Below are 27927 nucleotides of genomic sequence, written 5' to 3' on the forward strand. Positions count from 1 at the left end.
CAACCAAGATATATCAAAACAATAAACTTATTAATAAATACATTGATAATAGTAAATATTTTATTTAATTAATCTAGCGGAAGCGTAGGCTCCCAATATGTTGAAAATGGTTTCTGACGAGGCAAATGCTTGTCGCGTAGAATATGAAAAAAGTTAATGGCCCATCATTATCTCCTAACTTCAAATACCAATTGAAACATATATCGAAAATATACTTCCTTTTTAAATATATATCTCCACGCCTCTGCAAACAGCTTAATTAAGAAAGACCTGTATATATGACTTTTTTTGCAATTGTTCAAATACCAGAAACATAACAATGCATATCTGTATGCACGTCCATAAATAACCTTTTAGAGTAGAAAGTGACATAAAACTCAAAATAGATGAAGGTTGATTTTAGTTCTCCAAACTTTTCTCCTACTTCTACCTGCTTTTAACAGTTCGCGACGTTGCCGCTCACTCCACGATCGTTGGATGTAGTTTTCAATTTCATATTCAATAACCAATATCATAATAATTGAATGCAGGGAGGGATTAAGCTAGGGGATGGGGTGGTTATAGCCCCGGGCCACATCATTCTGTATTTTTTGATGTGTTGATACCCCAAATCTATCGTATTGATATTATTTTGTGATTTGGGGGGCCCCATAATTATTTTAGCCCTTATAAATCTTAATCCGGCCCTGATTGAACGAATACTTATAAATAACTTCAAATATTTCCGTTGATCGTTAACTTACTCAAATTGTAATCTCAAAAGTATTAGATTAGGCGAGGCAGGATCTCACAACTTTTTTATGGAATTTCCGTGAAAACACATGCAGAAGAAAAACATTCAGCATCTTAAATCGTAATTTATTAAAGTTTTATTCGTAATAATCGAATATATATTTCATATTTAAGACTCACTCTGTAAGTGTAGATTATATTATGTCCGCCCCAAATTTTTAGCTGCACTTCAGATCCTTTTAGAGGGTAAAATAAGTTATGTTAAGGTGGCGAAAACATTTTTTAAAGGATGTTCGGAAAAATATTATTTTCCATTTTCAACATAATTTTAGTTTACTGTTTTATGATTTTTTATACTTAATAAGAAATTATTATGCCATATTTTGACATATCATCACGTGCTTCACGCCACATTCGCTCTACGTTTTGGTTGTATGCACCGGAATCAAAATCCATGAAATTAAAAGTTTGATTAACTGTTATAGAGTTGTAATCTACAATGGGGGTTGTGCCCTCAGACCCCACCTGGGGTTAGGCTCTTTGGAATCCACTTCTCTCCCTTTTTCGATAGTTACAAATCGCCGAAAAAATCTCAGCAGACCTACCAGTTCAAAACTTGACACAATAGAAGAAGTGAAGTGGAAAGAAGGTTGTTTAAGTTTTAATTTTTGTATTTAAACCTCATGTGCTATTGCTAGATGATTAGATAATCGTTGACATTCAATATGCATAGGTAAAGAGTGTTATGTCAGTACATATGTGTCTCCCCCACCTTTAAAGTAATAAAAAACAATCCTATATACGCGATAAAATTTTTGGACAAAGTTTGGGGTGGAAATCCACTTCTAAGTATTCACCTTATATTTTATTGAGTTCTAAAAACATATGCATATGTAGGTGCTAATCTGTTTTCAATCTTTTTCAACAAATTCTCAGTTCTGTATAAATATTATACTATCTCTTTCCAAATAATAAAAGAATTTTTATAATATAATATTGCGTGTTTGGATCCCACAGATTTTTATTGCAGTCATAAACCGAAATCCCTTACAATTCCATTTAAGTCCAAATTTGTTTGACAAGGAAAAATATACGGCAACACCGCGTGCTTAAAGCTCCAGCGCTTTCGTGTTTCGCCGTCAGCTTTCGAGGTTCGTCGCCTTCGATTACAACCAGTGCACTATGAAAATACCTAACTCCGCATTTTCATCTCAGTACGTAAGTTTATCTAGAAGCGTGTTGGTTAGTGTACAGCGCGTATCTCCAATATCGTAACTCGTAAAAAATAAACTTGTTCTCTGTGTAAATATTTACGTTAAAAACCATTGAATTTATGTAGTGTTAAATGATATAACATATTACTACAGTGTTTTGTGCCAAAAATATCCTGGATTACATGAATACTTTCCTGTGTTATTTTTGTATCAGTTTGAGGTAAGATTGTTGCATTATTTGTTACATTTATTTACATGTGTCCAAACACTACTAGCAATTTATTACGTATATGTAATGGGAAGTTTAATTTAAGACATTCTATGGAGCTTTTATGGAATATAACAACAATTGATGTTAAATATTTACTTCTAACTTAATGAAGTTTGTCCCAAAAATTGTCATGTTTATTTTTTCTCCTTTTAGGCGAGATAAATGAATAAAAAAATGCTCAAATACAATTGAGGTTCGTCAATAACAAAAGTATTTTAAAATGTGTGATTTTAGTTCTCTTCTGTTTCAAAAAAAGTTTTTTAATGATTTTAAAAGGTGATCTATTGATCAATATAAATAAATTTTCCAAAATCATAGTATTAAGAAAAGTCGAAACATCAATTTTTATCTATCTTAAAATTATTAATGCTAATTTTGAAACAGAAGAGACCTAAAATCTAGAACATTTAGAAACATGAACATATCAAAAGGTCTAAGAAATTAAAGAAATTTATAAGTATTTCTACAACTCAAAAAACAATTGAATACGCTAGGCTTAGAAGATAATGCGGCGTGCAGATTTGGTTGCCCAGAGGACCAAATCTGTATCCACATTCTCTCGAAGTGTGAAACACTAAGGATCTCCATAGCACTACACCTGGGTGCGTGTGAAATAGAAGACGAAGATCTCTAGCAATCTAGTGTAAAAAATTTATCAAAATATAATAAGAACGTACACCATTATTTGTGAAAAAATCAGCAAATTTAAGCACAACACATTTCCAAAGACCTTCACTTTCTATAGTCTTTTGTTGATTGTTTTCGTCCTTGATAAATTCATTCATGCCATCATATTCAGGAGGATTATGTATATGTCTTCTGAAAGAATCTGAAAATCATCTATAATCAAATATTCGGCTGCCTCTAGTAGTTCAGAGGTAAAAAAATCAGACACAGTCCAAACACGTACATCCTACTTAAATATAATAACATGAAGACTTATATTCATAAGAACAGCTAATGAAGATATAAATAGTAATATATGAAAAACCAATGATACGGAAGATACTTAATAATAAAAGTTTGAAGACATTATTTCTTTTTATATTTACGTTGGTAATTCGCAGCGTCTAGAAACACCGATGCATCATGTACGTTCGTTTAGATCAGTGACTCCCAAAATGGTCCAAGTGCACACCCAGGGTTCCACGGGAAGCTCTACAACAGGAATGTACTTGAATTCCCATAGTTAGATCTGATTTTTTGACTAGCTTATGATATTGTGTAAATGTATTAACTAAAACTAGTCGTAAGAATTTGGCTGACGAGGAGAAAAAAATTTCTGTTTTAGATCGACGCACTTTCAATACGATTTGCAAATCACATTGTGTGGTGGAATCATTTCTACTCTGGGGGTCATTAACGAGGCATAAAAGACGCGTTTAGCTTTTCTTAATTTAATATCTATCATAAATAGTTCCTCAGTCTTTTAATGTACTGTATTTCAATTTTTATGAAATTACTTTTGTTTCTGTGAAAATTTCAAAACTCGTCTTGGTGTGAACAATAAAATAAAAAATTTGCCGCCTCTTGAAATACACCGCCCTAGGCTTCAGCCTACTTACATATTTCCAAAATTCCACATAATTTTTTCAATTGTTATGATAGATACTACAATGCAATAGAACCTGAATTCATAAAAACTAGTTTTCTCAGAATGTAAACGATTGAGTTTTTTTGTAAACCAGCGTCAACCTACTGATTTCCTCATATTTATTATGCAACCATTTGAAACTTGAGATTATATATGTACTAAGTGCTTGAAAAATGATAAGCTGCTACTAAATTCCCCTTTTTCAAGTAGCAAATTTGATATAAAAATTATAAATTTAGTATTAACTATATAAGTGTATGTCAGTAAATTCAAATATTAAAGATAAACTTCAGAAAACATCTGAAATGTGATAAAATTTGACCCGGACTTTAAAAAACATTTTTACATAATATTGATAAAGATTTTTATATTGCCTCCAAAATAGGCTTCTTTCTTCCCAATACCCTAATTTTCTACACACTTGTAATTATCGATTGGGATGGCCTACAGTACCTTGAGTGAATTGGCTTACTCCTCGAGCATAAACTCTACTCCACCTGATAACCTCAATAATTACTTTGTGGATGTAGCCAAAAATTTATCAAATTCTATAACTCCTTCTCATGATCCGCTAACATATCTCGGGGAACGCGGAGCACGACCTTTACCTACCTACTCCACGTTCAGAATTAATTAACTGCTCAATATTTTACAATGCAAAAAAGTGCAAAATCACTTGCCCATTGAAATCAAATCTATATCATCTTTTACCACACTCCGCAATAATTTGAGGGCATATTTACTGGAAAGTGCCTTCTTCTCTGTAAACGCTTCTATTCTAATAATAATATTCAATTTTGGACATGGTCTATACTGTTTTAATTTGTACTTATATACTAATTATTACCTATCACTATTACCTATAATTTTGTTACTCATTGCGGTTTTCTTTTGTATATTGAAATTTTATCTCATTTGTATCTTTATTTAGTTATTTCCATGCTTGTTTTTCAGTTTTCACAAGCTTTTGTCTATAAATGGTAGACAAAATGAATTTTTCAGTTTCGAAAAGAGGAAAAAATCACCGAGACCCATATCTGGCGAATACGGTGTCTCAGCGATGACTCTCGCGTCGTATTTGTCAAAATAATCAGTCGTAGTGATGCTAGAATGTGTTTGCGCATTATCGTGTTGAAAAATCCATGAATTGTCCGCCCACGATTTGCTTCACCTAGTTGCCACAAAACGTCCAAGTAGTACTCCTAATTGATCCAAAGTAATTGATTAAAACCATGTACATCACCTTGATTTCGGTTTATTTTTAGTACCATTCGCTATATTGTTAGGTCATTTCGAAGTTATAGTCATAAACCCACGTCTTGTTACCAGTAACGATGCGTTATATTGATGTAGGGTCCTCAGCTTGTTAAGTATCTTTCATGCAGCATTCATACGCAAAATTCCAACCAAAATATTTTCAGTCATTCATAAAAGAGCCTCTGCTACCTCTCGCATGACTTCACGACGATTATCGAGCACAATTTCCTCAACTTCTTTGATGTTATCGTTGTTAACAACTCGCATAAGGCAATTTTTCGACGATTTCTGAATGTGATTTTAACTCCTACATTATCCTGTACTTTTTTTTGGTAACTTGTGGTTCATTGGACATTCATCACTTGTTTTATGGTGATATGTAGTTTCTTTCTTTGTGCGTTACATCTGTGTTCTAATACCTTCTGATTAATCTGCTGGGTCTTGTTTCATTTTGTCTATAATGTGAGCTCTTGATCAGGTGAGGAACAAGCTTTCAATTTTTTCCTCGTTCAAAAATGAAATTTTTCCAATGATGTCTAAGAAACGAATGGGCTACATCCCTATCGAATCCCCATATTAAAGAAAATATTATAAATATGAGACCTTAGATCAATGAGAAATTGGATATCGAAATTCTGTCATTAAGCTTCTAAACACCCTGTATAGATATCGTGCTTCTACAACCTCCATCTTCTCTGTCTCAACTATCCATCAATAGTCGAGTTTTTCTATCGAGTTTCGCGTACGTACTTGCCGGCATCCTGTTAAATGTTTTATCGCACTCTTGAAAATTGTTCTTCCTTGCGAACCCGTTGTGGGTCATGGACGTTTATGTCGATTCACTTGATTTATCGATGCCAGTATATGGCGACGGTTTGTCTATTAGGGACATGTAGGAAATACCCGAGGAAATATCTGAGAGGAAGTCGTTCTGTTACATAAATTGGATTTTTTAAATTAATGCAAAAAGTTGATGGATTCCTTTTAAGAAGGATAAACGTGTTGTACAGAGGATTTGTATGGTGGGATTTACTATGAGGGACATGCGTAACATCTTCTAGTCGAGAGCGACTTCGATCTGGCAATAAATGTACTTACATCACGTGAAGTATCAAAAAATTTTTCTCCTTCGTTCGAATTTATTATCGAACTTTCATTTTTTTTCGAAAACGTTTCGTTTTCTGGCGGAAATCGATCTTCATCGCCTTACCTAAAAGCACAAAGGCTAATTGACACAATAACTTTTGATTAATTAGCTTAATGAGTCACTCTCAAAAAATACTCTTGAAGATACTGCTCAATTTATGCCTAATATAAACACAATATTGAAAAAAATGGTTATAGTAGCGGACTAAGCACACGCGAAGTCTTTTTCTGCAAGAAAACACTACTACAGAAGAGTAGAAATATCTATATATGTTTTATTGACTGCAAAAAAGCTTTTCCAATGTCTAAAATCATATAACGTAGACCATCATACTATGACTACATGAGTATTTTGTTATAACATAGTCTCACAGCAGTAGTCGTGGTAGTTGACAGCGTTATAAATGAAATATCAATAAAAAGCGCAGTAAGACAGGAATGTGTTAATTCGGCCTTGTTGCTCAAATACATAGTGTATGAGGCTGGTCTAAGATGATTAATATAAACATATCATGATTGAAATGGCACGTGGAGTACTCAGCAAATGGAAACCAACTGAATTTAGACATTCGAAGTTACATAAATCAAGCTGAAATTCAGATGAAAGTGAAATTTGAATGTTCTCCATCATTTCCGTGTATGGAAAAATTTTTATTCAAGATCAAAAGTAAAAAAATGAGTTTTTCGCAAAACACTGAGTTTCATTTTAAAAATACCTTAGACGAAAATTGTAGATCAAAAAATTGTCTACAAAAAACGTATCAATACTTTTTTCCTACAAGCCACTGTTTCTGAGATATAATGATTCAAAAAGTTGTAAAAGTTGTCGTATTTAATATATTTTTAGCAGTTAACTTTTCTTACAACATTAAAATGAACCGAAACTTGTGAGTATTTGTAAGAAATTTCTGTTGACTGGCTGGAACTGCCATAAGTTCATCAAATAAATTATCAATTGACAAAGATATTGCTAAAGTTCGACGATGTTGGTATGCAGCTTTGGTATTTCTCGTGCAATCATTATAGCCATTAAATACAGTACATCTGAAACAAAACTTTTTGAATCGATATATCTCAGAAACGGTGGCTCGTAGGAAAAAAAGTATTAATACGTTTCTTGTAAATAATTTTATGATCTACAATTTTCGTCTAAGGTATATTTATGATAAAACTTACCGTTTTGCAGATAATCGCGAAAAACTCACTTTTTCGACCTTGAATAAAATTTTTCCCATACACGGAAATGATGGGGAACGTTCAAATTTTATTCTCAATTGTATATTAAACAATTTTAATGATTTTCAGCTTGATTGAAACTATATAGTTTCACTCTTATTTTTTTTTGGTCCAATTTGACCGGACTATTTAGAGAAACCTCACAATTCAGACGCGTTAAGAATACTCCGCTTTTACGTATGGAGCACGGATGTGAGACATGGACGCTTAGACGCTTTTAGATGACATCATGAATAAAATAGAAGCGTTCGAATATGATGCTATCGTAGAATCCTCAAGATCCTGTGGACTCCATATATTAGTATAGAACAGATTTGACCGGATTCTATAGCACCATAAGCATTGTTGTTTTATCAACAACACTGACAGCTTGTTGTCCAAAATTGAGACAATTTAAAATTGTTAATATTAATTCTTATCCTGGCAAAAAAATTTGCAGAATAATTTTGATATTACACAAATTCTTTTGTACTGTTTTGGCAAAGGTCACGATTTATTACTCCGTGAATTTATGAATAAATTATAACATATTAATAAATGTGATTTATTACTATATTATTGTTTTTTAAATGAACCTTCTTGGTAAGAATGATTAATTTAACAGTATTTCGTCATTGTTACTAAAATTACATCTTGAACAAATAATTCGCACTAAAAAGACTTGTTTGAATTTCGTTGTAAAAACCGTAAAATGTGTTAAACGCAAACAAAAAATAATAGAATATTATTACAATTATTAGTTTACTGTTGAAATATATACATACACAGCTTACAAATTGGGCGCATTATACTGCCTGGTCTGTGGTAAACATCATTTTTTAAATTCGAAGAAATGTGTCCATATAAAGTTTTTGGGAATATATACTTTGGTAATCCAAACAGATCATTCTAACTTTTTGAACTCACATTATTCTCTTATTTAGTTTAAGACTTAGATGATTTGTAAATTAATTAAGGGATTTCCTAGACCTTTTATTACAAAGAGATTTTAGCTGCTTGTAAATACTCTTTTTTCTCTAAAAGCAAGAAGTTATGCGAAATTTCAAATCAATACGTTGACTGAAAGTTTTTGTATATTTGATTCTAAGATATAAAGGCGAGAATAAGTGTCAACGTATGGCGTAAGCCGTAAGCTGCCATTTTGATCTTAGCTTCGGCGACAAACTTGAAAATACGGTAATCCATACGCTTTAGACGTTAGTTGTGAACTTGCCTGATGTGATATTTAAAAATAGTGCAATACAATGAACTTGCATACATGTACAGGTCTTTGAGAACGTACATCTAAAAATTTATAATAACTCGGTATTAGGCTTCTCATAAAGTGTAGTCGGCATTTTAACTTTAATCATTGCAAATTTACTAGTACGTACAGAAATGATGCTTCGATGGCATCTAATCAGCTGTAACAACAAACAAAACAGCGTTGCCAGTTGAATAATAATCACCATTTCAACCTAAATTTATAAATTTTGGATATTGCTATTAATTATTTTAGCAATTTAATGACACAACTGTCTTTTGGGACGAAATACATAATTTTTTTTTTAAATTTGACATAATTTCATGTCAGATACTTGGAAACGCTGTAACTCATGCAAAGATCAAAATGGAGGCTCCACGACGTCCCTTGAAATTTGGTTGCGCTTTTTTAACAGTTTAGCCTGAAAAGTAGAGAGTAAGGTAAGCCATACACGCTACGATGTACCGGAGAGATTACCCGTACGGCGAGTCAACCGATCGTCGATAAAGCTACAAAAACCAGTACTGTCTATTACTGTGTTCCTATGCAGTAACACCTGCACATGCCGACCTCTCCGGTGAACCGTAACGTGTATGGCACCCATAGCTGGTAATAATGTCGAATAGTCGTACCAAGAAAGAGAAAGACTCTTGAAAATTTTTTTATTTGGCGTCTTGTCAATATGTGTTTGTTTTTTATTTTTTTTTTATTTATTTAAACATACATAACATAGTATAATTTGTAATAATGGGACATTAGATTTTAGATATCATAGCACTTCGTTTCCAGATGAAGAGAATTGATTTCAAATTTTTTCCTAGCTTGTAGCGTCTTCTGTGTTCTTCATTTTGACGACATTCGATTAGTAGATCCTTCACTGTGAGTCTGATTTGACACGTTTGACATACAAAGGCGCCGTTTCTTTTGTTAGAAGGTATTAATGTGTGTGTGTCCAATTCTTAGACGATTAAGGATTACTTTTCTACTTGATCTCTTCTTCTTTTGGGTAGTGGCAAATTGGTTTTAATTTCGGGTATTATTTGTTTCGGTTTCTTCCCAGATTGATTGCCGTTTTTGGTATATGTGCTTTTTTATTGATAATTTGTGATCGGTGTGTTTTGTAATGAGTGGTAGGTTATCAGTCGAGGTTGATTTTAGGGCTTCTTCGTCGCCTTTTATTCCCGTGTGTGATGGTACCCACAGAAACAAGATGTTTTTATGTTGTAAGGCATAAAGTTCCATTTTAATGAGTTGATGAATCGCGTGTGATGGGTATGAAGTATTAAGTGTGTTTTAGTGTACTTAATGAATCAGAGATGATAATGATTATTTTGTTTGTTTGTGGATGCGAACTAATTAATTTGCCATTGACTGAATATTTCAAATACAAATAATTATATCGAAATTTCCGGAATCGTTCCATTATCCATATCGGTTGTCGAGCAGTGTATATTTTCGTTATTCAGAAACGGCTAATAATAAAACAAATATAACATCTTTAAATATTTACTGTTGAAATAATGGTTTAACATCTAATGGAGGCAATAAAATTTAGAGTTGGTTAACGACGAACGGGAATAAAATACCGGCTGGTTTTTAGTTGAAATTTTTCATTCTTTTATCTTAAATTTACATTCAAACTCTCGGATTTTTATCTCTTCTTCTTATTTACAATAATAAACATTAACATTTATTTCTAGGCGTACGAGAGTTGTTTCAAATGTCCCATCTTACAAATATGTATTGTTTCGTGAGAATATAGTTTTCTATAAAGAAAAACCAGGGTTATCATATCACTTCCTCCTATACTTTTTCTAAATTTCTAAGTTATGAACAGGTAAAAGTCATTGGAAACCAGATCCGAAAACAACTATGCGTTTCATGACATCATTAAGTAAAGTGATGTAGATCTGAATGACAAAACTTGAATACTAGTGATTTTTACCAAATAATTGATAACAGTAAGTCCAGTAATATAATTTTGCTCAGTGATATGCATCTAAGTGATTCGCTCCTGATCAATTCATTAAACGTGTCTACAGTAGAAGCCCGAATAGGGTACTTGCATTGGTTGAGAAAAAAATAATTTTGGATAGTTTATATACAACTTTTATTATAATTCTTTGATCAAAAATTTTGTAGGTAGTTTAAACATTTCAGTAAGGCCGCCATTTGCTTGACGTCATAGTTATAAAATAAATACTGAACATATGATACAAAGTAAATACGACACTTATTCTCTCGGTTATAATGAAATATTTGATTAATCTAAAAAATTGTATATACGATCCAAGAAATTCGAATATACAACAAAAATTGTTTGAAAGTGTTGATCTTGTAGACAATCCTGCGAGATGTAATTATTTTTGTTGCCAGGATCATTTTGGTGTAAGTAAGATTCAAATTCAACTTTTTATAGTAATGAAGTTTATTATGCATTTAATTTTTAAAGTGATTATGTTATAATGTAAGAAATTTACATATAAAAGGTTTATTCATTGTATTATTATATATAAAGAATAATGTTTTATTTATAGATAACTAAATAAAAATAAAAACTGAATTATAACAGCACACCCTACATTGTCGGCAACGATAACCTCGTGATCATCAAGCAGACAACTGCTCAATGTTTTTATTAAACCTATGACGTCACAACTGAAAACCAATGAGAATCGTTTTTTTATGTAGTTTAAATTTTGCGATTTTCAAGTAAATATTTAGATATGATTTTTTCACTTTTAATTAAATATTTTAGTGTCTGACATTATTTCATATCAAGGACTTCTAAAATAACCAGAAAAATAAATACTCTTTCAAAAATGCAAGTACTGTATTCGAGAGATTCACATCTCAGCACCAATCTAGATCGAGTAGAGCAAGCGTGATGTGATTTAATATTCGATTTTAGAAGAGTTAACCACAAAGTAAGTTAACAAAGATTTAGTGGATAAATTAAGGAAATCTTAAAAGGTCCATGATTTCGTGTTCCAAAATCTACAAGCGACAATTAGACAAATATAACGAGCATGAGATTGAATTTAAACATCATTGTCATACTTTGAAAGAAATGGAGAATTGTGGAATGTAAAACAACGAGGTTTTAAAAATAAAGAGAAATTATTTCACTATTAATGGAGTTCACCTAATAAGTAAACAAGTAACCAAAAATTGTGATGTAAGTACTTTTAATATTTTAATTTTTTTTTTTTTATTTTTGGAATCTTCGGTTTAGAATCGTGAAATATGTACAAAAACGCGTGTTTAAAAATATTCTATCTACTTAATCTTCAATTTTTGATAGTAAAATTTTGTACAAATGCCACAGATTTTTCTTTTTTGTTTTTGTTTGCATTTTCTTCTAATAATAATCTTGAAATAAGTTTTTTAAGTACGAGGAGTTGACTTTTAAGCAGTTTTAACATATATAAATCTTTCGGGTAAAATGCTTAATATTTTTGAAATAAAAATTTCGTCTGTAACGTCTTCCTTTAATGTTTTAAGACTACATGATAAATTTTGAAGTTTACATGTATGGATATGTTGTTACCCCTTTCATAGATGAAGAAAAAATTCTTTTTTTTTTAATATTCACCGATCTAAATCAGAATGAACGGGTCATTCAATGTATTGCCAGTATCATTTTCCACAAGTAAGTGGATTGTATATATATATATTATCATTAAGTCTCTCTCTATTTATAATTTTCCATTTTAAAAATATTTTCTAATATTTCTGCCCCGTAATATTTTGGTAAAAGGGTGAACTTGATAATTCTCGCAAACCAGGCTGGAGAAGAACGTGTCACATATCCAGTGACGAACATGTGCAATTTGAATTATTTATGGGGTTGTTACTACCCTTGTGGACGAGATTTATGATAGCTCAAGTGGTTGATGCACTCGTCTATATTATGACAATGGCTTTATAAAATGTACCAAACGGAGAGGAAGTATAATATGACAAATATGAGGGCTATGGTATATATATTTTTATTTTGGATGACGAAGCATATGTGAAGTAATTCATTATTTTTGATATTATTTTTTACTTCGTTAATTGGAAGGGTGAGTTTACCGTAAGTAATCTGTTCATCCTAAATAGGATCTTCAATTTTCTTTTTCGAGAATTTGGACTGAAAAGGCAGATAGATAGAGAAGAATTTTACAGTTTGACTATCGTTTTATTGTACAAGTAAAGTCTATTGATCGGAAAATTGCGTAGTGATTATTTAAATAAAAAAAATTATGTTGATGCGATCAAAAATGAGTGAAATAAGATAAGTAAATATCAGGCTATGGGCGTTATACATATAAACATATAACAACAAAACGTAAAATTAGATTTATTGCGCGTGCCTAATCCCTAGGAGCAGCGTAGCTCCTCTAAAGGCGACTGGATTCTACGCTATCCCGAGGAAGTGTGTCCTTTAACACTTTGATCGAAAACGTCTAGCAGGGTTTGTGTAAAGAGGAACGTAGAGGAATAAGGTATATTGGTTTCTCCTGAAATGTGCTACCAGGTATATCGAAGAGTATTAAGTTGGTTGCATGCTGTTAGAACACTAATAAAGTTATTAAAGAAAGTTGACTTGGAATCCCCAATATAAAGCGACAGGGAATTCCGTGGATTAGGCATCGGTCAGTCAGGAATCTAAGGATTATTGTTTTATTGAGGATGTTTCACGCGGAATCCGGTCGAAGGGTCAAAAATGTTGTGAATGAAAGAGTGCCCTTATTATATATTTTTGAATGCGACGGGACATGGTGTGGTCGCCACAAGTCTTTGCTCCAAACTTCGACAACTTTTGCCAATTTTTGGAAGCCTAGGTTTTCCTTGATTTAATACTTTTTCAGATGGAAGGCAGTTCTCGTGTTCAATTGATGACTATTTCGAGGAAATAAAGAATCTCCTGCGTTAATAACGTTGCGTAGTTTTGTTTAGGATACTTGCTACTCGTTTTGTCTTAATATCTGCATGTCTTCTTCGTTTTTTTGACGATCAGTATGAGAAGGAAACTAAAGTATTTACACTATGTTACAACTGTAATTTTTCGAATTTAATTTGGAGTTTTATTGGATGTGTAAGATGAAGTTCGGTAGTTATGCAGAGAAATGGTTATTAACTTTTTTGTGCCGCGCATTGGATTAATATTTTCTTTGAATATTTGTAAAGTATATCTACCAGAAACATTTCAGTACTAAGAAATTAACATTCACGCTTGATTGCTGGAATATACTGGAGAGAATGTGAGGAAATTGGAAATCATATTAAAGTTTCAACGTTACTGAAATGAAAAATAAAAATTCTCTTTAACATTATTAATTTTTGCTGTTCGTTGGCGTTCTGTTTCCATGGCTTTATCGTTGTAGATTCATATTCTGAAAGGTGAAATACCAACGTGTGTATCAAATCTGCTTTAATTAATAAATGTAATACATCAAATCCCTTCTTTATTTTCTGACACAGATTATGAATTTAGTTCCCCGCGTAACAACATATTGTTTGCTGTAAATAGATCTATATTTGCAAACGAGATAAGCAAATTGAAAGATAAAAAAGATATATTTGATTATCCAGCACTCAAAGATTTAAGTGTATAATGTCGACCTTGGGAATGTCACAACGTTCAAAAATTTCACCAACGTCATAAATAATAATTATCTATCATTTTATTAAAATATTCCAGGGTTTCTTCCATACTTGAAAATATCGCGTTCTGTCCTGTTTTTTATCAAGGATCATCTCTACAGTTAATACAATTTTTTATGTGAAATGCACGCAAAAGGAGGTGAATCCTTTTACACTCGATTAGCTCGAATAGTGCCTCATTATATTCTTAAATTGTTCTGGACTGTTGGAGGGAAAAAAGACACCAAGTTTTGATTTGTCATGACGGATAAATTTGTCAGTTGGTTTAATCTACATAGCAACAGATACAGTTAGCAAGGATCTCAACAGGATTCTGACCAAGGATTGGTTAATCAGTTGATTTTTTTAGCATATATAGCATAAAAACTGAATGGTAGTTATAACAGAGTAGGGTGAAAAAAATCAATTCAGTGTATTCATATAAACTATAGAATAAATTGAAACGCAAACAGATAAAGGATGGGGTGTACATCGACAGACTTTACTAACACATTATCGAACTCTTATTCGATCAAAACTAGACTATGGATCAATTGTACTCGACAACTTTCACAATTCAGTCTTACGTTTGATAATTGGTGCATCCAATACAACACAAGTGGAAAGTTTGTACTGCGAATCAGGGAAACCATCCAGTGAACAGAAGAATATATTTGAGTCTTTCGTATGGAGCCAAACTTCCATCATACCTTCCAAAATTGCTTATCTAAGAAATTCCCAAATCATTTTTCACATAAACCCAAGCACGCCAAGAAATACTAGAATTTATTCCTATCTACGCGAATTCAAATACTTCGTTCTTGAATGCCTTCCTATAGAATATTCTCAGACTCTATCATGGAGGATTTGAAGATAACTCGCACAAAACTCTTAGGAGTAGAGTTTTCATTTTTATCCCCTGCATTATAAATCCTAGTAGATTTGTATTTATTTATTTCTATTATTGAAATTAATAATTATTATAGTGGTGATGACTAATATTTCCTCAACTTCCTGCTGTTAGTACTAATAAATCCCTCAAAGTTTGCCCTTATCATTAAAGTTAATAAAAACATTAATTTGACCTATAATTTCGGAGACCTTTGGGACATTTCCATTTTACTTCTACTTCAGTTTATTAGAGACCGAAAGCATATTATCATTGAGAAAACGTATAATTAGGTTGTGTCCACTGTTGTTGAAAACAAATAAGAACAATTTGGGATCAAAACAATGTAAAGGGTTCTTCAAGAGTAATACAAAGTGTCTGCTGAAAAATGTGAATCACGAATAATAATTATATACATCTGGCTGATTTTTAAAAAATATTTACACTCAAATAAGTTGATCATTTTTCTAAAAGAATCTCTCCAATGAATCTTCTATAAATTATTTTTCAATCATTTTGAACAAATAATTTTATAAAACTATTTGCAGTCTAAAGAAAATGACAATAATATCAAAAAAGCCTTCAGGAGGGATCATATATCAGTAAAAATACATTTTGAAAAAATTACATTCATGCAAAAGTTTTGCTAGAAGTTTTAACAGAGCCTAGTCGCTTGGGGGTAGAAATTTACATTGAATTTTATTCGAAAACAATTTCCTACAAATAGGTTCATAAATTCAAAAAACGGATTGAAGGAAGCATTACGTGGATTTATTGTTTCAAGGATTGAAAGAGAACCTTCATAGGTTATACAAGAACGTCTAATGGAATACCATAAGTTCAAACCCATAGAATTTTGTCAATATATGCTATAAAGATTGGACAAATATGTGCAAACAGCAGGATTATTCAACAAAATAATAGACATTCTCAAAAAAAAGTGGAAAGTCATTTTTATTTTTAAAAAATCCGGAAGAGCGGCTAGTAATATTTGGTGTGACTTCAAATTAACAGAAGAAGCTTATTTAGAAAAGGTACCTATTTAGAAGTACCTGTTACAACAAAGAAAATACAAAAATTTTGGAAGAAAATATATTTATCTTTCAACGTAATCTCCTTTTAGCTCCATACACTTTTCCAGCGATATTCAATAAGTTCGATATCCTTTTTATAATAAGAATCGTCAATATCCTCAAAATAGCCATTAACTGCTTCATTATTGGAAAATCTTTGACCACCGAGCCATCAAGTCTGGGAACAGGGCCAAATGGGGCCGTTTTTGCTTTATTCCTTCGTTCAAATAAGTTTGCACAATAACCTCCGTTGATAGTATCTCCCTTTGCAAAATAGTCGAAGCGCATCCCAAAAAACAAACGCCATGACCTTGCCTGCAGATAAAACGGTCTTTGCCTTCTCTGAAGCCGGTTCTTTATTCTTAGTCCATTGTTTTGATTGTTCTTTCGTTTCGGGTGTGAAATGATGGACCGACGTTCCATCCATGGTCATGGTCTGCTAGCTCTCGCGCTTCCAGTTGAAAATCAACCAGTACCGTTTTGTGGATTTTCTTCAACATTTCTGGAGTCAACACCTCATCACCTTCGCGGGTCGTACTACTAAAATTTTACTGTTTTTATATTCGTTGGGCTAATGAAAACGTTCACTTTTGATGGCTACCCAACAAATTCTAAACAACGTAGCGTCTCCAATCTTAAAGCATTTAATGTATCGTATATGTACTTTCTAATACATTGATATGTTTAAGCAACTAACGCCATCTCTAGATCAGACCAGGTACTTCTGTGACCATCTTCGTGTTAGTTTGAAGAGGGTCAATTTATAATTGAAACTTCAACACTCAGGTGCTTATTTTCAGTTTAAACTGCTTTAAATTGGTTTCTCGGTCTCCGCCACTGAAATCTATTGGTCACGATCTGAAAATTGTTATTGTCGGGTTTTGAATCGACTTTCGGAATATAAAGTAGATCATTGAAATGGTTGACGTTACATATTAAAGAAAGTAAAATATTTGTCTATGTTAATGGGCATTTTACTTGGTGACAGAATGAAAGTATGAAATGAACGTGCTATTTACATAATTATCTTTTTATTTATGGAGCGTTTTCAATGTCCAAGACCTTTAAAATATTCCATTATACTGATGTATCAACTGCTGGATTTTTTCATTGACCTCTTTATTGACGTAATAAAATCTATCGGTTTCGTTTGTGAAACGATTTTTCAAGTCAAGAATGTCATCATAAAATTACTGATTTATTTTTATTAATATATCTTTTAATTTATAATCATGATTCTAAACTAAAAATTCAAATATAAATATTGATTGCCTAATATCTATCATTTTGTGACCTATATTAAATTACTTCATTATAGAATATTTGAATAAAAATCATCAGACGAAATTAGTATAAACATTTTTCATATTATTTCAATTTTGGTAAATACTAGCAGCTTCAGTTCACACTAATGATTATGTTCCACTCTAATGATCGTATTTGTTGTGGGCTCTTCATAACAAATGTTTATATACCATTAGAACTAAGTAGAACCAGCATTTGAATAAATCTTAATTACTCTTTAGCTCGACAGTCCATGGTGGACAATGGCTTTCGTTATCATACAACTCTATTTTGTCCTGACTCTGGGCCTCATGTTGGGTAAAAGCACCAAATGCTGATGCCTTTTTAAAAACTATCAGGTACCTTGCCCTGAATCTTTTATCGTAACTATGCAAACTGCAAAGCTTGACCAACATTTCTGTTTCCGTCATGAATTGATTCTGGAAGGATTTGCTGATACTAATATGGCGAGCAAATCGACTCGTCGTTGCTCTTGTCACCTGGGTGACAAACGGGATTAACATTACTGCCATCACTCACCAGTTCCTGTAGGATTTTTTTGCACTCCATTACAAGCCTTCAGCATATCGTGTCAGCTGTTATGGCAGTTTTTCTGTCTGACTAGCTTAACATTGGCTTGGAAGATTGACTTTGGACTTGGTTTCCTAATTTTTGCCTTTAATTTGCTTTATATCTTCTTCTAACTACCTTTTTCTGGAGTAGTTCAAGACTTCTTGCTGCATTTTTATAATGTTTACAAGTTTAAATGAATCAATATGTGAAAAAGAAATACCTCTTGTATGCAGCATTTTCTACTTGTCTAAGTCACCACTAAGTTCCTGTACCGCTGTCCCTAATGTTTCTTTATTTCAAGTTTTGATACTAGAAAGGATCAGAATCATTTTCCAGACAACCACACGAAATTTGACAAGAAAATGGTTTCACTATATTTGAGCTAAATAATAAACCTGTTTATTTTGATACGGTTTGTATATTTTTTGGGAACTTTATGATTAATATCCCCAGGGGAAATCCGTTTTACGGTTGTTTTTTATTTACATAATAAACTGTCAATCAAAACAGTCAATTATATACATATATATCCCTGGCACGTATTATTTGGTGTCCCAAACAGACGCGTTAAAACAGACATGTGTAAATTTAGATAAATATTAAGTTTTATTTAGACGCTGCGAGTACACTAAACGTATAAACCTCAATATGTGACTGTAAGCAGTGGTACACCTTGTGGGCTTCTTCTAGTAAATGCACCCTGTAATAAATTCAGTTATAGTCCTGTGAATTTTAGCGAAAACTTTCCATCTTGTCAATGTTTAGAAAATTACAACCATCGACATAGATCCAATCTACAATAAACAGTTTTTAGGTCTTATTCAAGATGCATAACTTTATTTCTGTTTTTTCTATTGAAATTTTTTCACAGGTATTGGTTATGCTTCACCTGTTACCCTTTTGATTCTGCTACCTCTGCTCATATACAAAAAAATCGGAATATTTTGTTATTATTTCATCGCATCCGTTAAATGAAAGATGAGATACTTTTAGTATAATAGTTTCGATCTTAAGTAGCTGTGAAAAGCGAGGTTTGTATAATTTTCCATCTTGTTTAGGCACAAGTATATCTTCTTTTCTCTTTTGATATTTCACTTCAGAATAAGTTTGAAATATTGATGCTGGAATTCAAGAATATCCAGCTAACCTGCTCTACTGTGTTTCACTGAATGCAGCTGTTTTCTTTTCTCTTCTATTGCATTTTAATTGCTCTGATTCAGCAGTCTAACCTAGTAATTTTGAGAATTCCCTCTCTAAACATCCAAGTCATAAGGAACCTAGAAGATTCAGGATGCTGGTTTGTGTTGTCCAAGTTGTCCACTATTTAATTATTCCATCGATTCATCTCAATTCTTTATTTATATACCTCACTATATTTTCTTCTACTTTATTCCTTTGTTCTTTTCCCTCTTTCCGTCTGTGGTTAACTGCCAAACTGTTTTTTATCATTTGCATTAATACGATTATTCTAAGAGAAGCGCATTCACATCCAGCTCTGCTGCGCTTCAGCATTTGCAGCAATGCTTTTCTTTTCTTTTTCCATTTCTATTTTGCGGCTTATTGAAGGCATTTTAAGGAGTGTCATGTATGTATGTATTTGGAATTGGGCTCTCGTATACACTACGATCAATTTTGTCCCCTTTTCTTGCTGCGACACTGGAGAACCCAGAGTTTACAGCTGATCCATTAAACCCACTTCTTTTAAAAAGGCTAGAACGTAGGATGGCTTTAATTTCCAGAGATCTTCGTCTTCTATTTCAAGCGCTCCCAGGTGTAGTGCTCTGGAGTTCTTAGTATGTCACACGAGAGAATGTGGATAGATGTTTCATCCTCTGTGCACGCCGCATTATCTTCTAGGTCTAGCGTCTTCAGGTGTTTGTTGAGGGCCCCGATAGAACTCCTTTTAGTATAGATTGCTATTACTGAGGTTGATATATTCAGCAGATCTATTCTGGTTATTGTTTCCCAGAAGAGTATTTGACTGTCTCAGCTCTTGTAGGTTGTCCAAGGATTGTCATGAACATCCACATCGCAAAGAACCAAGACGATTCATGTCGTTGCTGAAGTTTTTTCACAAAGCACCACCGAGTAATCCATAAAACGAAACTGTATAAATTTAGTTTAGAAGCAGATCTCTTATATATTCATTCAAACCGCTTCGATTTGCCTTAATCAATTATTCTCGTTGTTCCTTTTCAATTCAGTTTTTATGTATATTACTGTTTTCTTCTACTCTATTTCTTTATTCTTTTCTCTTTCTATGTGTGATTAACCGTAAGAAGACGCACATTATCTTTCTTACATTTTTTAAAAGACATTAGAATCTGAAAAGGAAATACAGAATCATCAACGATGACGATGCATATAATCACACAAAAGCCTAAAAAGCTGACAACTTTATACAATTAGGTGATTTTATATCAAATAAGATCTTTCGACCTTCAAACGATACATTTTTTGGTCACGTTTGACCTTGAATGATATTTCAAGCAGTCTTGATATTGATTTCATATTTTAGATGATCAAGAAAACCTATAAATTAGATTTTTACATAAGAGTACTGGTCTATTTAGTTGAATTAACGGTAAACCATATAAGAAAAAACCGTTTTCTATAAATAAAACGTACCAACATCTTGAGTAGAATCAGTAAACACAATAAAAACCAATGTCTAAAATATTTTATAGCTAGTACGAGATTGTGGGCGTGATTATACACATGTTTCAAACTATTTAAATTTATAAATAAAGACAGTTCTTCCATTGTGACTTTATATTTGTTTACAACTAACTTTATTATACCAAATAAAATCTACTTTACTTACATTCAGTATTGGTTCAATTGCTAGTATTTAAAAAATTTGTGGTTTATTAGATGTGGCAAATCTACATTATCAATTAATTTTTTTGTATAAAAGCGACATATAAACAGAAACTAATAGATATATTTTATACCCGCAAAAATTCCTAAATAAGAGAATGGCCCTTGAAACAATTTATTTTATACAAATAGTATACTTTTTGTTTTCAAAATATTATTCCAATAAATAACAATCTACAGAGATAATACCAAAGATATTGGTAGAAAGAGGTTGAGAAAAGACTTCTTATTATCTTAACTTTATCCATTTTTAGTATTGAGACTCCGTAGCCTCTTCAACTAATTTTTTCCATGCTTCAATCCCCGGCAAGTAATTGAATTTTTTCCAAAATCTGTTTGAAACTACTTTCTCTACCTGTTATATCCATTATTTTCTTGATTCAAGTACCTTCATTATTTTCCTGGCCATTCCAAAGTATATAAAACGATCAAATCAAACTGCTCGAGTTTGAAAAGTTAAAAGGAGCATGAATCCCGATATTTTTTGTCATCGAGTATTCGCATATTATACCTTGACAGCTTTTTTTATAATAATTGTTATAGTGAAAGTTGTACTTAAATTTTACCATTTCTTTACCTCATGTCGTTGTGGAGTTAGCAGTCAATCATTATGTGCTTAACGGTGACAGAGCAGGTGGAGTTGCTATTTGTCAATCTTATGTAGTAAATCCGTAATAAGAGCATAAGTTTCTGGAAAATTCGGTGATTATAAAACGTAAGAACATTTCATTAAAAGACAATTATATTGTCTAATTTTTGTTTCATTACTTGGAGGGTTTATGGAAGTGGTCGATGTGAAGGCTTTTTGTTGTTGGTTTCAAGCATACTCGATGGAATTGAGGCTGGACTGTGTATTTCATGATGCAGCCGATCTTGTACTACAGCAGCATGAAATAAACGTATAACATCATTAATTACATCGTCAATTATCAGAAAACCATTCATAACTACAACTCATCCGTGACAATACAGATCTTCCTCCCTTTTTAGATCTTTATTCCTCATTTCTGATTGTCGCGAAATAAAACTTTCACTAATTCATGTTTCAAATTTCCTCCTGAAGACTACTCGTTCCGGTCAAAGATTTTGCATGAAAATTGAAGATTTTTAAACACAAAAACTAGTTACATAAATTTGTAACCATTCATATAAGATAATGGAAATAAGATAATAGAAAGTGATTTCTAAAATTCATGAACTGCTTAACTTTTGTGGAGATGTTAAATAATTTTTCTTTTGCTATAGCAAGAAAAATCATATGTTTCACCCCCTCCATAGAAGTTAACGGCTCTTCGACATAAGAAACGAGCTCCTCAAGAGGAAATCGTTCTTATTAGCAGTATGCGTATAAGGCATCGAATTTTTCTCAAATTTTAATCAATTACTCAACGAACTCTAAATCATTTTGTTATTCATTGTGGTATTCTTCTGTTCATTAACATTTTATTTTATTTGTATCTTTATTTAGTTATTTTTATGTTTGTTTTGTAATTTTTACAAGCTTTTGTCTACAAATTGTAACAATTTTTTGACAATAAAGCATCTCTCTCACATGTATACAAAAAATGATTGCGATAAATTCCTTAATACTGAGTATTCTCTTTTCTGCGTGACTTAAGTATATTCGATCACATTATTGTAGCACTGAAAGTGAAGACATTCTTTTCAGGCACACACCTAAAAAACGTGACATTAACCTGCTATTAATTATAATACATAATTTAAACACTGGTTAATTTATGTTGCCGCTAAGCCATAAAAACCCGCACGCAGTTAATTATGTCTGTTAAATGATACGTGAAATGTCTGTTAGTGTCACAGAAGCCGTAAAAAGAGATTTTGGGGAAACTTCCTTAAATCGAACCAATATATATATATCTATTAAAGTTCCAAGTTCCTTTCTCACGGTTCCACTTTCGACAAATCAAGTCCAATCTGCTATCAGTATTTAGAAAAAAATATTAGGAGCAATTATAAGTTGTTTAATAGTTAGTTTTGAAGCGAATCGTGTATTTATGTTAATATATGAGTGTCAATCATGTATATGGAGATCCAGGATTGTAGAAAATTATGTGAATGTAAAAGCATTTTGTTTATTTACTTATCCCTACGCTTTTACTAATTAATTTAATTTTTTGAAAGACTACTGTCTTGTAAACTTGCTTTTTCATCAGATTTTCAATTTCATTTCGACAAAGATGTATTTTCACTTCACATATACATATGGAGAAAAATCTAGCATTGGTTTCACATCAACCTTGTTATTTCTGAAATGATTGCATGATTGCAGTTTTTTATTGTAAATTACAGGCTATGCCTGCTAATTTTTCGGAAATAAACCAAAAACCAATTATTTCCTATGCATGGAAGTGATTCCCTTCCACTCTTTCCTATATTTTGCTTTCGTTTTCCAGTCCCAAGTTCCTCTCTCTCTTAGGTCTAACATCACCTCTGCTACCCATCTTCTCCTTGGTCTTCCTTTTTACGTTTTTGTTGCTCTAAAATCGGGCATGTATGACCCAGTCACTCTATTCTTTTGAATCTAATTATTTTACTTAGTTCTGCTTGTCTCAATAGATTCCTTATTTCATTATTTGTTCTCCTCAGCCATAAATCTTCCTCTTTTTTACCACCTAGTATCCTTCTAAGTATTTTTCTTTCCCATAAATCTAACTTCTCTTCTTCAGCTTGGTTCAGAATCCACGTTTCGCCTCCGTAGCTTACTGTTGGTCTTTTTATTGTTTTATATAGATGTAGCTTCGCCTTTCTGGAATTTTTTTGGGATCTTATTATCGCGCTCAGTGCACACAACTGTTAACTTCTCCTCGTAGTTTCTCATGAACAATAATCTTCACTCTGCGCTTGCAAAACAAACATTGGTTGGCGTCAATTACAAAGTAAACTGAAAATTTTTATATATAGAAAATGCGAAAAGTAATCAGTAAGCAAAAAGGAAATTTAATATATTTAAATGACCTATGGAAAGAGCTATTTTATAATAAATGATCTTTTTTTTGGATTGACTACAATAATTATTGTATTTTTTCATAAATAATCAATTCCTATCCATTTTTAAATATATTTATTCAATAAAACTTATCAAAGAAGTGGTATTAATATGTTTTTATCTTTTCCAGGTTAGTATACGAAACATACATAATCCAAAGTAAGTTTTTACAATGTAAGCAAGCCTTCAACTGATTCATCTAAACATGACACATATTTTACGACAATTTCGAATTATTTGATCTTCTAAATAAATTATTAACGCAGTTCCCATAATTTTTTAAATTATGGGAATAAGTTTTCCAAATATCTTCTCTGTTTGCGATGGAATATTTTAAGCGCTATATATATGTACTCCCTTTCAGTAGCTATTCGAATATTATGCTTATTTTCCTGTTGTCTGGGGTAGTTTGTGTCAACATAAATATATTTTCTCTTTCAGTTTAGCCGTATTTATAATACAAAACCCCATTTTTTTTTTAATACTTAGGGTGGAATTATTTTCCAGCATGTTAAATACAATATATTTATCTCGCCTTTCATGACCAGCGTAAATTATTAAATTATTCAATACCATAAAATACTTTTATAACGAAATGTTGTGAAAGATGTATTGTGTGAAATTATTATGTTAACAGTATTAAGAGGGTTTAAAGATAACACTCGTATTTCATTATCCCTACGTGATTCTTTTAATATGTTATAATAACATATTCGATTATAAGAGTAAAGATGTCAAACTGTTTTATTTTCAAATCACTGTTTAGACTCGTTATTGTATTTCGGAGACCAATGAATTTCAAGGGGAAACTTCAGTAGTTTACATCTGTCTCTAAAACGTGTAAGTAAATTTATTTGAATTGAAGTTGTTGCTAAGGATATAATTGACCACTTTCAATTTGTTTTGGCATCAACGTTAGAGTATCTAAAGCAATATCACGATTGTCTAAAGCAGAGATGGGAAAACTTTTTTCTTCGCGTGCCAATTTTTGCTAACGAAATATGTGGCGGGCCAAGTAGCACTACATTATTTAGTAAAATAGAAATATTGTTTTGATTTTTCCGAAACACTAAGTTATTGTGCAATATTAAAAAATAACATTTTCAATTGCAATTAATTGAACTCAAGTTAGCCGCGAAGTAAAAGGTTTGAAGAGCGCTGGTCATTGTGGGAACATGTGGAACTGTTTTTGTTTCTGACTTCATCATAAGCCGGCTGCATTTGTGATACTGAAATTTTTAACAATGAAAAAAAGAGGTAATCCGAAAGCCTATTACGAAGACAATTTTTTCATTATTGGGTCTTAGATAAGGGCTTATGAAATTCCAATTTGCTGGTGTTCAAAAATAGTTGCCTCAAATGGGTAGTGCATTCGACGACAGTCGAACTTACGGATTTTATGCCCGACGTGTACTGCCTTTACTGCCAATTCAGGAGAATGTAATTTATGATAAAAAGAAAATTGTACTTAATTTTTGTTTGCTGGTCCCGGGCCGGATTTCAACGCTTTGCGGGCCGGAGATGGCCCGCGGGCCGTAGTTTCCCCATCCCTGTTCTAAAGACACACACGGATGAGTGCTCGATGACGCAAGTTAAATATGTTATAATATAAAGTGAAAGATGTTAAATAATCAGTTGATCATTGCGTTGCTAAGTTTTATCTTGCAAAGATCAATATTCAAACCAAACAACTACATTTGGATCCGGATTTATCCAGTTTCGCAACTATCATGGCCGACGTGAGTGCCTACTTTGGTCGCGGCTCTGACTGATTCGACATAGTTGAATTAAGATGAGTAATTCTGTTGACGAGTTTTTGTTTTGGGGTTTGTTATAAAAAAAGTCTTCCTAAAAAGATATAAGAGACGCTTGGGTACATTATTTTAATTAGGATAAATCTGGTGCAGGCCAAGCCAACTCTTGTGTAATTACAAGAATATTACCGATTGAATAAAGAAATTCTTCATTATATTCTTGGAGGTATAAAGGAGGAACTGAGTTTCCGCAATATTTTGTTTTAGCGTGGGTGTCCGATGTCGGACTGGAAATAAACATGTCTGAACGACCTCAAATCGGGTCATCGGATCGGGCCGGGAGTAAAAACTGTGTTATAAGGTTTGTTCCAACCTGCTAATCTGTACCGTTCTTGGAACGGTTATTGGAAGCGTTTAAATGATATTTTCTGCGCAATTCTTGTAACAGAACTGGCTATCATTCAAATATCGAAAAAACCGTGCCAGAACGGTTCACAACTCATACCTAAGTCAGTTGGAACACAAAACAGAATCGTTTTTATAACAGTAACTATCCGGCTGGAACATAATAACATAATTTCTTTTGCGCAGAATCTTCACCGTACCAAGGACGGTTTTTTGATGGGTTGGAACGAAACCTATCGTCTGTGTTAAAATGTTGGTTTTCCTTCCACGGTCGACAGCATTCGGATCGGGAGAAACATCATTTGTATAACCAAAGTTTCGTCCATAGAAGACATTAATTACATTTTTGATGCAATTAGACACATTTTTCGCCTATTCTTGTGACAAATTTCGTTGAAGAAATTATAACAATTGAAGAAGATTTGTGTGATGATCAGTTTAGTATAATATATCTTAAAAAACGTCATTATTATCATTACATCAATAAGTTTGGGCACTTACGTTGGACAAATGAGGTGATGAAGCGATTGATGAAGAATGAGCACCAGTGATAGGTGCCGTATTTGTAATTTCTTCTAACATGAGGTCCAAAACTGATCTAGTTTTTGAATTTCTTATCGAATCAAATCTATAGTTGGCATGAGGAAATAGTTTTTCGATTGAGTGTCTTCTTTTATATCTTGGAAGCTCTAGTTTTCCAACTAGGAGGATACGGAGCGACATATCCTGTTGGTGATAATGTATTTGCAATAGTTTCCGTAAAGTCCAAGTCTTTCTGTGTATCTTGATTTTTTTTGATGTCCTGTTTTCAGTATCAGGTATTTTTTTTTAAATTATCAGATTCCACATCAAATCCATCACTTGGTGTGGATATGTGTGTGTGTACATCTGGAATAAACAATTCAACATTCATGCTTACAGTTTTAAATGCTCGTTTTCTCGCATCATTGTTGATTCTCGTATTTAATCGGATGTAATTGTAATACACGCTTACCCTGTAGAGGAAAAGTTCTTCTGTGTCAGGGTCAATATTGAAAGCTCCACATTCTGCATTGAAATGTCCCGATCCTTCTCAAAAATAAACCAATTAGTCTCTCTGTCATTATTTTTAAATGAACATTATTATTGTGGTTTGAAAATGTTGTTTCTTCTAATAAAAGCATAGTGACTATAAAATCAAGTTTTTCAAATTCAAATTTATCATTTGGTAATGTTTCAAATAAACACGTAACTTGAAAACCAGTTGAGAAATATTTGTACATTTATTTACAAACAAGACATCTAGAATACAGTGGTGAGAAAAGAATGTGCAAACAGTGTACATTTTACATGATTAACAAATATTTGCTTTAAAAAGCGAGGACGTGGTAACTGAAGTAGGTAGATACATAAATGCTGTAACGTTCTTTTTTATGTCCTAGTATAAACACAATATATAAACAATATATCTTTTGCTCGTTCATTCCATTTTATATTTGTTGTACACCAAATATCTGGATATTTTTTATCTATTTGCTTCTTTCGTTTCTTGTTTCTCTGCTCAACTGATTGAAATATACATTTTTCACTCAACACTAATCTTATTGCCTTCGTAGCTTCAACTAGATTGTCAAAAAAGTATTTTATTGAATAAAATACTTATTTTTCCACATTATTTTTCAATTGCAATTATTTATTAACAAAAATATAACATTTTCATTAAATTAAGCCTCATATTTATAACATAATAAGACTTTTT

General features: G+C 32.2%; 1 protein-coding gene across 4 annotated transcripts in view; it reads left to right on the forward strand.

The window, feature by feature from the left end:
* Nucleotides 1–27927, forward strand: part of LOC130898303 (frizzled-2) — a 406267-nt gene that overhangs the window by 285732 nt on the left and 92608 nt on the right. The window contains exon 1 of one of the 4 annotated variants that reach the window (XM_057807493.1): nt 1874–2166. The exons of 2 other annotated variants lie outside the window; for them this stretch is intronic. The gene's annotated coding sequence lies outside the window, so the exon portion shown is untranslated. Of the gene's footprint in view, nt 1–1873; nt 2167–27927 lie in introns of those variants that run through there. One more of the 4 variants, XM_057807498.1, reaches the window with a different exon arrangement.

The sequence above is a fragment of the Diorhabda carinulata genome, chromosome 9 (genome assembly GCF_026250575.1).
Source record: "Diorhabda carinulata isolate Delta chromosome 9, icDioCari1.1, whole genome shotgun sequence".
In the NCBI taxonomy this organism is placed as follows: Eukaryota; Metazoa; Arthropoda; class Insecta; order Coleoptera; family Chrysomelidae; genus Diorhabda; species Diorhabda carinulata.